Source organism: Chanodichthys erythropterus, chromosome 7 (assembly GCF_024489055.1).
Source record: "Chanodichthys erythropterus isolate Z2021 chromosome 7, ASM2448905v1, whole genome shotgun sequence".
In the NCBI taxonomy this organism is placed as follows: domain Eukaryota; kingdom Metazoa; phylum Chordata; class Actinopteri; order Cypriniformes; family Xenocyprididae; genus Chanodichthys; species Chanodichthys erythropterus.
In genome coordinates, this window is record NC_090227.1 from 37,661,237 (window position 1) to 37,678,506 (window position 17,270).

Here is a 17,270-nt window from a genome sequence, read left to right on the forward strand (position 1 = left end):
ATTATGATTGCCTTTGCCCTTGCTAAACCACTTGGCTACTATAAAGAGCTCAATTCTGCAGCAAATTCTATTCATATATAATTAACAAGCTACTAAGTCACCAAACTTCTTCTATATAATGCATATAGTTGCAAATGTACAAAATATAGGCCTACAGTACTGTCATTCTCAGGTCAAGGTTATATAGAAGATACTGTAATAAAAACAAAATGCCTTATCCAGACATTCGTTTCCAGTCACTGTGAAAAAGTAGACGACCTTGGTGCAAGGGCAGGCACAGCACTGTGAGCAGCGAACACTTTTGTCTCCTGTTTCTCTGGAGATTCAGGCAGTCCATCACTGTCATAAGCTCATTATTGATTAGAGCGGCTTCTGTGTGATGTGTTCACAAACTAGCCTGTCCATCCCTCAGTGCTTCTGTTCCACACTGTCTTTATCAAGTAGTGAAAGTTTATCAAGTGGGTCACAGATAAGTGTAATTGTTTGAAAGTAATTAAAAGGGGGAGTTTTTTGCCCTTCAGTTTCATCAATGGCCATGTCCTACTAAACATATCTCTTATGTATGTGAATATTATGTATATATTCATTTTCATGCTATGGTGAAAAACAGTTAATTGGTTTACAGAAAGTTTCCGTACTATATATGGTGAATAACTGTAATAGATCTAACAGTGCATTTAATGTAATTTTACGGTAAAATACCATTGAATTTACAGTTTTTGGGAGTGAAAAATAACTAGTCATTGTTTAATTTAAAGTGAAAAACCGTAAACTGACATTTCCACAATTCCCTGCATGCGTGACACTTCACATTTGATGTATTTTTGTTTCTTCTTAGTTTTTCTTATTTTTTTCAAATAAGTTATGTAGATTAGGGTTAACATAAATGTTTATTGCATTTTTAAAATTTCATGTGTGTTACCATGATGGTGTTTAGTGTTTATGTGAATGACACTGTGTGCACCTTCTATATACCAGTAATGTTCTTTTCAGCTTGTGGAAAAGCTGCTTGCGATGAGCTTTGATTCCTCATATGACTCTCATCACCACTGTGTTTGGTGCTTGTCAGTGTATTACAAAGGTACAAAACTGATATTAGTTCTTCATTAGGTTGGTAAATTAACATATCAGTTAATGGAATACGTTTTGTTTTACCATAATTTTAACAAAAGGTTTTTTTTTTTTATGTCGCTACCGTATATTTACGGTAAAGTTCTAGCAACCTGTTTTTTTACCGTAAATTTTACGGGGGTTTTTTTAACAGTGTAGATACTATTTTTGACATGGAAAAAGGTAATAATCGCACTGGCTATGGCCTCTTCGCCATTTTGTCGCCAAATAAAACAGTTTTGCCATGCCAACTTGCTATTATAAACAGAAGCTCGCAACGCTTGCCCCGCTTCTGAGTTCTTCTGATTGGTCCACTGTTTTGGATCTGACATTAATGAGCGGTGCTGCGTGTAAAAGTTTAAATTCTTTTAACTTGGCACGGCGTCTTAAACGCGGCGGCCATGTGCGAGGTGCTGCAAGAGGGTCATACACGTCCTTTAGCTTGTTTACATAGAAAAACAATGGAAAAGTAGTGCATTGGAATAGAAAAATGCATCCTGTGTGAATGGCCCCTAAGTTTAATTTTCCCGTTGAAATGAGGAGGTTGTGTTGGTGTGGGCACACAACGACAGTGTGCCCAGGCGGGAGTCAGGGTTGCTTTTCCATCCTAACCCTTTAAACACAGCCTCAAGCTTTATACAAACAGCAGCAGGAAATTGCTGCAAATTGTGCACACCAGTGTGGGCATGATCCACCATTTCCCACTGCCACAGAAGGCAACGTTTTCCCCCTTCCATCCTCTGCAAAATCTGCTCATGTTTGTGGAGAACTCCCCCTGCTATCCTGCAACCTTTAGCATACCCTCCCAACCATCACCACAAAAGTCTGTTTAATTAGTCTTCATCTCTAGAGGCCCAGAGCCCCCTGAAACCCCAGCAAGCCCTGCTGTTCCTCCCCTGAACAAACCTTGAGGCATGTTTGTTTTTCACTGATTGACTTGTTGTGCCATAATTGCAGTGCTTTAGCTGCAATTAAACCCCCCTGCACCAGTTTTCTCATTTGCTTGCTCATTTTAAGAGAACATTCACTGTGCAGTTAAGATAACATAATAGAAGGTTATCTTAAGAAAGATTTGCGAACCGCATCCGAGCTCACTATCCTTAAAAGTTTTACTATTTTACTTGGACACTTGCAAAATGCTTAAGGATATATTTTTTTTTTTATGTTTTACAATTTATAATGATATAATTTAGTCATATATAAGATAGGAAACACTTTACAATGGGGTTCCATTTGTTAACATTAGCTACTGCAAGAACTAAAAATGAAAAATACTTCTAAAGCATTTATTAATCTTAGTTAACGTTAATTTCAACATACTAATAACTAATATTCAACTACTAATATATTACTAAAATCAAAAATTGTTTCTGTTCATATTATTTAATGGACCTGCGCTAACTAAAAAATAATAATTGTATCTATATACTGTATATACAATGTCTAATATTATTTAAAATGGACCTATAATGCCCCTTTTTCAAGATGTAATATAAGTCTCTGGTGTCCCCAGAATGTGTCTGTGAAGTTTCAGCTCAAAATACCCCACAGATCATTTATTATAGCTTGTCAAATTTGCCCCTTTTTGGGTATGAACAAAAAACATGCCATGTGTGTCTCTTTAAATGCATATGAGCTGCTGCTTCCAGCCCCCTTTCCAAAAGAGGGCGGAGCTTTAACAGCACATGCTTCGGTTGCTCAACAACAACAAAGCTGGAGAATATCACTCAGCCTAAATGAGGATTGTCGGTAACGGTGTTCAGCCTTACATTGTTCAAACCGGAGTCGACACTGATGGAGAGACTCAGGAAGAAGTTACAACTTTTACAATGAAACTGGACATTTCTGAATGGTTTGTGGATAAATTTATGTAGCTGCTGTGGAGTTGATTCAACTCATCCTCTAGCATGTGTCGTCATGTTAATCTTTTGTGCAAATCCAGTGTTGAATTGACCCTCGTTTGTGAAGCAGTCCAGAGTAAAATGACAACAACACTCTACTACAACAACTCTTCCTCTTCTCTAAAGCAGCCCAACATGGCCTCACCCCTTTTTTGTGTGTTCTCGGGGGCAGGGTTTATGTAAATGTTTGGGTTTGTGATGTCACCAACCCGGGAAGAAGCTCATTGTAGTCCCTACCAGCCGTTTGTCATAGTCCTTAAAAAGCGATTTCTGTAAAAGAAAATATCTCCCTTTGCTTTGAACTTTGAGCGTTGTAACTTTGCAGTTGTTGTTTATGCTCAAACAGCAACATTACACGCTATCTAAAGTAAAAAAAAAATTAAATCATTAACAAGGACCCTTTTAGTAATATAACGTACACACATTTACATATTATACGCATACATATTATATATGATATTAACAATTTTCAGTTCACATGAAGATCATTGTGGCTGTGTCTGTCCTCAAGATGAATGTGAATAATTGTTCTTGGATGGTTGGACAGTGATGATTCATTTTCAGGAATGTTGAGGTAAGGTTACAGTGCAGCATGTTCAGGTCGAATTAGCGAGAGTGTCATGGCTCCTCCATAAGCTTGTAAAGCAGTTATGAAAGGCAAAGAACCCAGAGAGATCAAAGAGCCACGCATGCTCACGCCCCCCGGTCCTCTCTGAATGGAGATGAGACGTTTTTGAAAAATGCATTGCCTTTGAAGGGTGTTGTTACCTGGGTTACCATTTTCTTTCTTTGTATAGCATTTTGGAATTTAGTTTGGCATGGAAGAAAGCAGATTTGGCAATGGAAGAATGAAGAACTTAAAAAAAGAAGGAAGTGAAATGAAAAGCATGAAGATGTAATGCTGGCCTAGTGCAGAGCTGTGAGGAGGACAGCCTTCAAATGTTCAGTATGTTGAATTGCTATAAGCGGTACATTTTCTGTCAGTTCTGGACGGTCAGAAAACACTTTAGAATGATCGATAGGCCTCAGTCATGAAACACGAGCAGAAATGATTTCTGTGTAAACCGTTCATAAGTATATTCATAAGTATATTCAATACAGCTATTTACTCAAGTATAAACTTACAAGTAGTTACAGTTACCCAGAAATTCATTCTCCTTGATTCATGAATGAGGCCCATTGGTTTCTTTAGCAAGGAGAAGAAAAACAATAATAATTGGACTTTTAATTTTTTTAATTTCACAACAATTTAAAATAATTATGTAAGTACTGTATATGAAATAATTAGTAAATAATTTGAAATAAAATGTAAATAACAGATTTTTTTGTTTTTTTTGTTTTTTTTAAAAACAAAGCCTGATTTTATGGGCAAATATTGTTGTCGCACGTGAACTTTCCAACATGATTACGTAATGTGTGGCGCAAAGCATAGCTAGTGCAAGAGAAATGATCAATTAAAAATGATCAATCGTTTCACTAGATAAGACCCTTATTCCTCGGCTGGGATCATGTAGAGCCCTTTGAAGCTGCACTGAAACTGCACTTTGGACCTTCATCCCATTGGTAGCCGTTGAAGTCCACTATATGGAGAAAATCCTGGAATGTTTTCCTCAAAAACCTTTATTTCTTTTTGACTGAAGAAAGAAAGACATAAACATCTTGAATGACATATGGGTAAGTAAATTATCAGGAAATTTTAATTCTGAAGTGAACTAATCCTTTAAGGACTCCTCCACAGTTGCATGTGCAATAATTATTTAAACCCTTTCTAAAAAAGGTCTGTTAAGCTATCCTGAGAAAGGGACGTTACTTATTTGGTGAGTTTACATTACTGCTACATTTTTTTCTGAGTTTAATCAAAGGTGTATGATTCTTGAAGATGGTGAATCTTTCAAATGCATTTCAACAAAGTGATTATATTGTTGAAGAAAACCAATAGCAGGAATAACATAAGCCAGGGACTGACACCTTCTGTTCCCTTTTGATTAAAGGTGCCCTAGATTCAAAAATTGAATTTACCTTGGCATAGTTGAATAACAAGAGTTCAGTACATGGAAAAGAAGTTTCCTCCTTCTTATATAAATATTATTTGTTTAAAAGACCTCCGAAGAACAGGCGAATCTCAACATAACACGACTGTTACGTAACAGTCGGGATCATTAATATGTACGTCCCCAATATTTGCATATACCAGCCCATGATTGAGGCATTACACAAGGGCAGCCAGTATTAATGTCTGGATGAAAGGCATTAGACAAGGGTAGAACGTCTGATGTGCACAGCTGAATCATCAGACTAGGTAAGCAAGCAAGAACAACAACGAAAAATGGCAGATGGAGCAATAATAACTGACATGATCCATGATATCATGATATTTTTAGTGATATTTGTAAATTGTCTTTCTAAATGTTTCGTTAGTGTGACGAGCAGGGCGGGCGAGAGCCGTGAGGGAACGGCGCGAGGCGTGCCGGCCTCGAGTCTCTCACGGAGGAGCTCCCGAGGCATAAAAGGAGGAGCGACTACAATGAAGGACGAGAGAGGACCAGGCCTGGACTTTATTTTATGTTTTAGTATGTTTGTGTGGCCGGCAGACGTCCGCAAGGGTCTGCCAGCATTACTTTCGTTTTGTTCTATGTTTATTTTGAATTAAAAGTTACGTTGAATGTTCGCCGGTTCCCGCCTCCTTCTTCCCACATTTACGAACTGTGTTACAGTTAGCATGTTGCTAATGTACTGTTAAATGTGGTTAAAGTTACCATCGTTTCTTACTGTATTCACGGAGACAAGAGCCGTCACTATTTTCATTTTTAAACACTTGCAGTCTGTATAATTCATAAACACAACTTCATTCTTTATAAATCTCTCCAACAGTGTAGCATTAGCCGTTAGCCACGGAGCACAGCCTCAAACTCATTCAGAATCAATGTAAAAATTCAAATAAACACTGTACTTACACGATTAGACATGCTGCATGACGAACACTTTGTTAAGATCCAATTTGAGGGTTATATTAGCTGTTTGAACTTTTTTTATGTTGTTTAAGGCAAGCGCGAGCTCTTGGGGCGTGGAGCACGAGATTTAAAGGGCCACACACCCTGAATCGGCTCATTTCTAATTATGCCCCAAAATAGGCAGTTAAAAAAATGAATTAAAAAAAATCTATGGGGTATTTTGAGCTGAAACTTCACAGACACATTCAGGGGACACCTTAGACTTATATTACATCTTTTAAAAAAAAGTTCTAGGGCACCTTTAATACTTGAATATATTTGCCATCAAGCAGTGAACATGCTGTTTTGCTTGTCTTCTATTTATTTATTTTATTTTGTTCAGCAGTTGTCCAGTAAGTAATTCTTCCTGAATGACAGAGAACCCATCCCAGATGGTCTTTAATATTAATGTTACTTTATTTTGCACAACACCACATTGATTTTGTTGTTTAGCTTTGTGTGTTTTCAAGGCTCTGAAGCCAGTATCTCTCAGTGGTAATCTAGAATCGGCGTAAGTTAAAACAGCAGCCCAGGGCAATGTTCATCGACAGAGAGCGGCTCACAGGCAGAACACATAATGTGACTTTCCTCTAGTTAAAATGCCTTCAGCTCAAATTAACACCACACACACTCTGCCTGACAATTCCTGGCCTTAAGGAGGTACATTTATTAGCTTAGCTTTCTCATTCAATGAAACTGATACTGATTTGAACAAAAGCCAACATGCATATCCTTCAAAATAATTAGAGAGTGGCAAATTTATTCTGTGTGATATTACGGTTGTCTAATTCTTCTATGTAGCCTATGCAGCACCTGATATTTGCTGTTGTTGCTGATCGTTCTTCCATAAGAAAATTTTGTCACTGCAGACAAATATTATCTGCTTTCAGCTTATGTTAGGCACGCTGAGAAAAACGACAACATGAAAACATAGCCTCATCTTTTCAAGTGAAGCAAAGCAGTATGACTCACAAGGACAGCTTAAATTACACCTCAGGTTTGGAGAGCAATTCAATAGGAAGTGAATCAATCTGAGGATGAATTGTCTCACCACATCCTGAGCAGCAGACACCTGATCTAGCCAGAGGGAGGCTGCAGTAATGTGCCGGTAATACTGTCAACGCAAGACAGCTGCACATCTTCATATACGCTCTCACCGTCACTGTGGGAACAGCCGAATACATTGAGCTCAGATCGGTTCATTTCACAAATGTGCCTTTTTTATTACCTGACTGACTGATTTCACAATACACTGAGGATTTAATCTTTTGTAGCCATTGTGTCTGCGAACAAGAAAAGCAGAATAATCTCATACTGAATCATCATTACTACAAGGTAATGTGTTCCCTTGAAATTTCACATCAGCATTAAGCTTTAACTTAAAGTGACTTTTGAAGAGCCTCAGCAAGGGGCTGCTATTGAACTTGGTTGGGCAAATGTCCCAAAACGTCACATGAACATCCACTAAACATGGTTTTAACAATGGATAAAGAGTCAACTGTAACTCAAAGATGGCAAATATGATGTAAAGTCATAAAACAGGCCACTTTTAAACAGACTGCTTTTAAACATGATTTTACGTTCACCATTTTCTGGAGAAAGAAATTGGTGGATCTCCAGATCATTCACGCCGGGTTAAAAACAACCCAAGTTGAGTTGAAAACGGACAAACCCAGTGATTGGGTTGTTTTAACCCTGCGGTGGGGTTAAATGTTTGCCCAACGTGCTGGGCAGTTTTATTTAATCCAACTAATGTTTAAAATGACTATATGGCTTAAAATGAACCCAAAATAGGTCAGAAATTAAAAATCAGACACATAATTAATAGAGGCAACAATAATAATCAGGTGAACATTTATTAGTAAGCAATTTAATAAATGTTTATTGATTAATTTTTATTCATTAAACTTATTAATAAATGTTCATAAATTAAACATATTAATAAATGTTAATTTCTGTCATATTTTGGGTTCATTTTGGGTTTTCATTTGTAATTTTTAAACAATAGTTGAGTTAAATAAAACTACCCAGCAGGTTGGGAAAACATTCAACCCAACCTCTGGGTTAAAACAACCTGCTGGGCTAAAATTAACCCAATTGCTGGGTGTGTGAATTTTCAACCCAACTTGAGTTGTTTTTAACCCAGAAGTGTTGTATCTGGGGTATAGGTAAGTTTCTTTATGTGGTATAGGCCTGTGTCAAAGCTATTTTTCTCTTGAATCTCTTTTTTTATGGCAAATCTTTTTTGAATTTTAATGAGACTTCTCAATTGAGCCATTTTTGCAGCTTCATTTCAGTAAATGGACTGGAGATGGATAAAGCTGTGTATTGTGTTCCTCAGAGTATGTCAAGGTAGTACTTTAAAAGCTTTTATTTCAAAAGCGCAAGGACAATCTTTGATACAGTGTCTTTAAATCATGAGGAATTACTGTGGCGATCACTTTCTGTCAAGAGATCAGCCTGTACCAGACTGCAAAAGAAGATTGTGTAGAAAGACATAGCAAATGTCTAGATGAAGCATAACGGTTCGCCTGTCAAGCATGGCAGGCTTATGACTTTGGTACTTTCAACTGAGACTTTTCCCGGCTCACTTGTCTGTTCTGAACTCAACTTGAAATTTAGTGAGGCATTCTGTGTACACAGATGTTTCAAAATGCCTAAAAACCCGTAAAACAGCACCATACTGCATAATTGCCAGAGAAATATTTTGTGGGGCCAAAAAGCCTAATTTATTGTGCTGTTTTATTGTTTAAGTATGCTGATTTCTCAATTCAATTTTTAATTAAGTACATTGTAATTATAATCATGTCAACTCATTTGTTGCATTTTTTTTATCAAATACAGAACATATATAGATCTTCAAAAACATTAAGAAATCTTACTGACCCCAAACTTTTGAACAGTAGTGTATGTATATACTTGTGCTCTCAGCTTACATGAAATATATTTCAGAAAGGAATTTAGAGTAATTTAACAGCTGGTTTACATCAACATCTTTTAGGAGCACTGTTCACTGTCTCCAGAATGAAATGTAAAGAACCTGAATTGAGTTCAATCCAAACTGCAACTCTATCAAGATTACAGTTGCACATGAAAAACATCAAACTCTCAGAGTCAGATCAAACATCTGCAAACAGTTTTCCTTCTATACTGCTTAACTGAAAAGTCTCATGAAGCTGTTCAGGCACAGAGCTTTATTGTAAGTAACTCATAATCTCTTGCTCATTCATGTTTATAATTTTCATGTGATAATGGCTTGAGTGTGCAATAGAGAGACAACTGTATTTGCAGACATCAAACAGAGATAATACAAAGACCACAGAGATTCAGATATATATTTCTTCCTTTCTCTCTCTCACTTTAATATCTGCAAATTGAACACTAGAAAGGCTTTCCACCTACACGTAGGAAATAACAGCTTATTCTCTCTTCACCATTAGGACTTCGCTGCGATATTCTTCCAATTACATTACAGCTGTCAAGACAGTGACAGGCTTCTGGATCGTGAGTAGTACAACTGAGATATGTGATTTATACTCATAAATTGCATGTTGTATTGGATTATATGAATGTAGGAGACTCACAAACACCCCTTTGAGACATTTGCTGCATTAACTGAGGTTAGATTGTGTTGTAGAGGAAGGATGAACGATTGCTTTCTCTCCAGGGACACCAGGAGTATCCCCAGATAGCAGGCTAGGTTGATATAAAGCTTTATGAAATGTCATTTGTCACCATGCTACCCTGAATACTCTTCGCTGAGGCTGCTAGGCCTGAGCTGGACAGCAGATAGGTCTTAAAACTGATGGGCCTTGTCACACCGGCGGAAGGGGTCTTAAATGAAAGTGTGACGCTCTCCGCTTCTCTTGCACACATAATTTATTTGGTTACACTGGAGCGGAGACTGTAATAGGATCCAAAAAGTGTAATAATAAATGTGGGCCTACTCAAAGAGCAGGCTAATAGATGCTGCTTTTTAGCAATAAGCACATGGCAACAGTTTTTTTATATATCTGATTATGCCTCTTACTCAAAGAACATCTTTAAAGGGGGACCTATAATGCCCCTTTTACAAGATGTAATATAAGTCTCTGGTGTCCTAGAACGTGTCTGTGAAGTTTCAGCTCAAAATACCCCACAGATCATTTATTATAGATTGTTAAATTTCCCCCTATTTGGGTGTGAGCAAAAACACGCCGTTTTTGTGTGTGTCCCTTTAAATGCAAATGAGCTGCTGCTCCCGGCCCCCTTTCCAGAAGAGGGCGGAGCTTTAACAGCTCTTGCTTCGGTTGCTCAATAACAACAAAGCTGGAGAAATGCCAAAATGACAATTGTTAGTAATAGTGTTCAGCATTTCATTGTTGTGACACTGATGAAAAGACTGAGGAAGAAGTTACAACTTGCATCTGGTCGTTTCTGAATGGTTTCTGAATGGTTAGTGGATAAATTTATGTAGTTGCCGTGGAGTTGATTCAACTCAACGACTAGCATGTGTCGTCATGTTAATCTTTTGTGCAAATCCAGCATTGAATTGATCCTCATTTGTGAAGCAGTCCGGCGTAAAATGACATCACATTAGTAATAGTAGTCTAAGCTGTTTTGTGGTTGAGTCATAAATGACACTACATTATACATTTCTGTCAAACACAACTTCTGTTTGTGCAAGCAAAAAGTAATATATTGTATGGTGGCTAAAGGAAAGCACACAAAGTGGAGCTGCCCAACCTGAAGAAACACATTGTATTGCTTAAAAATACATACATTTCTTCATCTGCAGCTTTGCCTCGCTTGCGAAAACGTCGCCACGAGTGAAAATGCAGATTAAGGAGTGTAATATTATAATAATTTCCCCTTCCTACATCACTAGGGGAACGAAATCTGAGCGGCTCGTTTTTTCACATGCTTGCAGAGAAAAGTTTACCAAAACAAAGTTACTGGGTTGTCCTTTTTCACATTGTCTGGGTTGGTAGATGACCCAGTTATAGCACTTAAACATGGAAAATTCAGATTTTCATGAAATGTCGCCTTTAAATACATTGTTGTGCATTTTAAGTCATATTTGGATATGCTGTCCTGACCGTTACACATTGACACTGGCAGCTGAGACATACCAGGAGTTTCAGTCTTTAAGCCGCCCAGTCCCACCACGGTAATTGTGAGCTCCCAAGAGGGATTTGCATTTGGCAAAACAGATCGGAGATCTTACTGTAAACTCTGCGTACATTCCTCAAGCCATGTGAAACAGCTTCCATCCATGCAGATACAAGATAATAAAAGAAATAGGTCACTTCCAGAAGAACTTGCATTCCAATGACATTTAGCTCTTAATGCCTGAACCATTTTTGCTCATGATAAACACATGAAATGTATTACGCTGTATTTTACTATAATTAAATAATTAATTTTCATTATAATCCTTAATATATGTAGAATTCAGAAACGTCTCGGGTTACGAGTGTAACCCTTGTTCCCTGAGTAAGGGAACGAGACGCTACGTCGGATGACGTGATGGGAACCCTCTGTATTTTTGTGTTCGTGAAGCACCTCTGTATCCAACCAATGAAAAGACGCGACGTCAGAGGCGGGTGACGTCACGGATCAGGAAGCTATAAAGCACACCTGAACACAAAGCACGCCAGCTTCTGTAGGTTGTCTGAAGCAAGCGCACCAGGTATGCAGGAGATACGGCCACGTGACGTAGCGTCTCGTTCCCTTACTCAGGGAACAAGGGTTACACTCGTAACCCGAGACGTTCCCTTTCGTGGGAACTATCGACGCTACGTCGGATGACGTGATGGGAACGCAATCCCAACTACGCCGTCTCTCCAAGTGTCTGGCTGCTATCTTGTAGCACCCTGGCCCCCGGAGTGATATTAAGGTGAAGATTGTAAAATCTGATAAAGGTGTGCTGGGATGACCATCCAGCCGCACCACAAATGTCGTCCATAGAGACACCAGATAGAAGAGCTCTGGACGCGGCCATACCTCTCGTGGAGTGAGCCCGCACCATCAAAGGACACGGGCGCCCCACCGTCTCATATGCAAGTGAGATGGCCTCGACCACCCACTTGCTCATCCGCTGTTTAGATGCTGGGCCCCCCTTCTTAGGGGACCCATAACACACAAACAATTGTTCTGTTTTTCTCCACAGGGCAGCTCTGTGGACATACGCATCTAATGCTCTTACAGGGCAAAGCAGATTCTTCCTTTCCTGATCCAAGTTTGCAAAAGGAGGCGGGCAGAAAGCCTCAAGTACAATGGGGCCTGGGACCCTCGTCGGAACCTTTGGAACATAGCCCGGCCTGGTATGCAAAAAGGCTTTCACCATACCAGGCGCAAACTCAAGACAAGATGGAGCTATTGACAGCGCTTGTAAATCACCAATTCTCTTCAAAGAAGAGACGGCCAAGAAGAAAGATAGTTTTAAGTGTCAGGAATTTGTCTGACACCTCCTCTATTGGCTCGAAGGGAGCCTCAGCCAGCCCTTGGAGCACAATAGTGAGGTCCCAGGTCGGGGTCTTTGTGCGCACCACAGGCCTCAACCTGAGTGCACCACGGAGAAGCGTACTACTAGAGGGTCTCGACCCAGCGAGGAGCCCCTACAGGAATATGATGAGCCGAAATAGCGGCCACATATACTTTCAGCGTGGAAGGGGTTAAACCTTCCGAGAACTTTTCCTGAAGGAACCGAAGCACGTCTGAGACTGAAGAATGGACCGGGTCCAAATTATGTTGTTCACACCACACAGAGAACAATTTCCATTTGTATAAGTACAACTTCCTCGTGGAGGGAGCTCTGGAATGAAGGATGGTCTCCACAACCTCAGTTGGGAGACCAGATCCTATGAGCCTTGCCCCCTCAGGGGCCAGGCCCACAGTTTCCACATTTCTGGGCGGGGATGGTTTTAGAATCGTGCCGCCCACTTGAGACAGGAGATCCTGCCTGAGGGGAAGCTCTAAGGGGAGAGCCGTGCAGAAGAGACATTATGTCCGAAAACCATATTCTGGTCGGCCAGTAAGGGGCCACCAATATTAGGTCGACCTTCTCCTGGCGAACCTTTTCCAGAACTCCCGGGAGCATTGAGACTGGGGGAAATGCATACAGACGTAGCCTCGGCCACGTCTGTAGCATGGCATCCAGCCCTAGAGGTGCTGGGTGTTGAAGTGAGTACCACAGAGGACACTGAGCTGACTCCTCTGTGGCAAAAAGATCGACTTGAGCTCGACCGAAAGTTTTCCATATTAACTCCACCACCTTGGTGTGGAGTTTCCATTCCCCGATCTCGCGCCCTGCCTCGACAGGGCGTCCGCTCCCACATTCAACCGCCCGGGGATGTAGGCTGCTCTCAGCGGAGAGGAGCTTTCCCTGGGACCAGAGGAGGATGCGACTGGCCAACTTTGATAATGGGCGAGACCGCAAACCCCCCTGATGGTTGATATACGAGACCACCGTAGTGTTGTCCGTTCGGACCAGCACATGATGGTCTCTCAGGTCGGGGAGGAAGTGTTTCAGTGCAAGAAGCACCGCCATCATCTCCAGCCGATTTATGTGCCAGGAGAGCTGATGGTCCTCCCAAAGACCCTGAGCCGAGCGACCACTCATGATCGCCCCCCAGCCCGTGAGGGAAGCATCTGTCGTAAGCATTACACGACGACCAGAAGTCCCCAGCACGGGTCCCTGGGTTAGGAACCAAGGCTTCTTCCACATGACCAGAGCACGAAGGCATCGCCGCGTGACTTTGATCATGCGAAAAGGATTTCCCCTCGGGGAAAACCCCTTGGTCCTGAGCCACCACTGTAAGGGTCTCATGTGCAGGAGGCCAAAAGTAATGACGTTGGACGCAGCTGCCATCAGACCCAACAGTCTCTGACACTGTTTTACAGTGAGTGACTGGCCTAATTTCACCCCTTTCACGGCCCCGAGAATGGAACTCACACGAGCAGGGGACAACTGCGCCTGCATCGTGGTGGAATCCCAGATTACACCTAAATAGTTTGCAACCTGACTTGGGACCAGCACACTCTTTTTGGCGTTGAGCCTCAGCCCAAGCCTTTTCATGTGCGACAGAACAACATCTCGATGTTGAACTGCCAATTGTTCTGTTTGAGCTAGTATCAACCAATCGTCGATATAGTTCAGCACGCGGATGCCCTGGAGTCTCAGCGGAGCCAGCGCTGCATCCACGCACTTCGTGAACGTGCGGGGTGAGAGGGATAGGCCGAACGGAAGAACCCTGTATTGGTAAGCTTCGCCCCCGAAAGCAAACCTGAGGAACTTCCTGTGTGAAGGATGGATGGATACATGAAAGTATGCGTCTTTCAGATCTATCGCTACAAACCAGTCCTCGGACCTGATCTGAGGGATGATCTGTCTGAGTGTAAGCATTTTGAACTTCAACTTCCTTACTGATCGATTTAACACACGTAAATCTATGATCGGACGCAACCCTCCATCCTTCTTCGGAACAATGAAGTAGCGGCTGTAAAAGCCCGACATTTTGCTGGGAGGGGAAACCCTTTCTATAGCCCCTTTTTGCAAAAGCGTCGTTACTTCTTGCTCCATCACCAGAGACTGCTCTGGGGTTACCACCGTAGGAAGCACCCCATTGAACTTGGGCGGTCGTGAACCGAACTGAATTCTGTAGCCCTGTTCTACCATGAGCAGCACCCACTTCGAAACATTCGGGAGATTTTTCCACTCTTCCAAATATTCTACTAAGGGAACCAGTCTCTCGAGACTGGTCTCTGGTGTTTTTTGAGCACTTGGCTCGTCCATCTGACGCGGCGCACCGGCAGACAGGCGAATCACGTGCTGGCCAACCCTCCTCGGAGGATCGGCGGAGACCGCTGTGCCCTGACGCACGCTGGGTGGCAGGGTTGACAGGACGGTCCCCTGAGGGCACCGGGAGGGACCCGATATCCGAATCCCCCGGAGGGGCTGCCCTCGAGGAGATCCTGCACTATAAAGGTCAGGACCTCTTCTTTGAAGCCTTCCGGGAGATAATGACGGTCCTCAGATCCGTCCTACCTCCGGAAGGCTTCGCCTGTGCCACCCGCCCCGGCCCCCAAATCTTTGTGGGGAGCGCGGGGAGGCGACACTGGCTCTTTGTTGCACCCTGTGTGCTGAGGAGCTGGCTGTCGGCCGAGGCTGCTCCCGCCCAGCAGCCTCGGGGGGATGAGAGCGGCGGGGAATAATTTTAGAAAATGCCGCTGTCTGCTTTCGTGTCTCCTGAAACCTGTCGACGACAGTTGACACTGCGTCGCCGAACAGGCCATCAGGAGACAGCGGCGCGTCCATGAGAACATTTTTATCTCTCTCCTTGATGTCTGAGAGGTTGAGCCAGAGATGCCTCTCCGTGGCCACCAGGGCTGCCATAGAGCGGCCGATGGATTTGGCCGTCTCCTTGGTGGCCCGGAGAGCTAAATCTGTTGCCTTTCTGAGCTCGTGAATAGCCTCAAGGACGCTTCCCCAGTGTCATCAATTTCCCCCAGCAGGTCGGCTTGGTATGCCTGTAAGATAGACATGGTATGAAGGCATGCCGCCGCCTGACCTGCCGCCGAATAAGCCTTGCCCACCAAGCTGGAAGTTGTCTTTAGGGGCTTGGTGGGCAGCGTCGGGTCTTAAGGGACGATGTGGGCTCGGGTGAGAGATGGCTCGCGAGCGTCTCCTCGACCCGAGGCATCGCCCCATAGCCGTGACGTTTCAGCCCAACTATATTGCTATATAGTGACGTCTGCGGGCTGTACAGTCTGTATTGTACTGGCCTCTTCCACGACCTCGACACCTCGGTGTGGAGGTCGGGAAACGACAGACCCGGCGCTGAGGTAGTGACCGCGCGGGAAGAAACCTTTCATCAAGCTTACTTTTTGGTTTATTTTCAGCTTTTCCGCGGGCCAGTCGATTTTTAACTTTTCTACTGCCCTGGTCACTACCTCTAATAGCTCCTCATAAGCAGGGGATGAGGATGGCGGTTCCTCATCGACGCTCTCCACATCAACCTCCTCGGAGGAAGATATGTTAAGCATCGGTGCCTCTCTTCGGGGGGAAGAAACCGCTACGCGTGCTTCCGCCACCAAAGAAGAGACACTGGGTCTAGCAGGTAAGGGAAGCGATAGGGCAGTGCCCGTCTCTTCCCCCTCTGCTAGATCCATCTGTGAACACGAGTGCAGCCTTCGCTGTGCCTCGGCAACAGCGGGACCAGACCCGCGGGGAACACTCGCCTCGGCGCCCTCCTCAAAGAGCGCCCGGCGAGATCGCAGCACTCTGAGGGTGAGCTGATCGCAGTGTACACAGACGGCTCCCTCGAGAGCCGCCTGTGCATGCTCAACCCCCAGGCATTTCACACACATGTCGTGTGAATCTCCTGTCACTATGTAGCGTGGACAAGGAGGAGTACACTTTTTAAACTGTTGCTGCTTTTCCGCCATAATGCTTTTTGTCTTATTTTTGTGCTTTGAAACTCTTGTCCTCGGACGAAGAGATCACTGTGTGAATATGTATATATATATATCAGACAGACAACAATAAATAAGACAGACAAGATACAGAGAACGCTTGCTGAAGACAACAGAAGCTGGCGTGCTTTGTGTTCAGGTGTGCTTTATAGCTTCCTGATCCGTGACGTCACCCGCCTCTGACGTCGCGTCTTTTCATTGGTTGGATACAGAGGTGCTTCACGAACACAAAAATACAGAGGGTTCCCATCACGTCATCCGACGTAGCGTCGATAGTTCCCACGAAAGGGAACCCATGTTTTTAGTGACACTGGTGGCCATTAAGTGAACTGCAGCCAGCAACTTATTGCTCATGCTCGCACTCGTGCACACGTAACACACAACAGACTGAATGTGATTCAAGGCCTCAATATACTCACGGTGAAGAACGGAAAAGAGGCTCTTGGGAGCGCGTCTAAATGTATCCTTTTGATTTTCCCGGCAAAAACGTCCCGAGTCCTTCATATAAAATACAGGCATTCATAGACAACCTAAGAAGCAGGGGAAGGTCTCGATTTTTAAGTTTCATTACATGCACATTGCCAATAAAAAAGCAATTAATACATGAAAATTCTTACATATAAATAGCCCCTTTAACAAAAGCAGACAAAAATGAAGGATGAATTGGAAAATATAAGCCAGTAAACCTTTTAAATATGAGTCCGTTACAGTGTTGTTGTCTGTATGTATATTGATTATGTTCATTTCTTTTAATGTAATTTCTTTTAATTTCCTACAATGAGCGCTTGATTGACCAAATATGAACACCATTTGC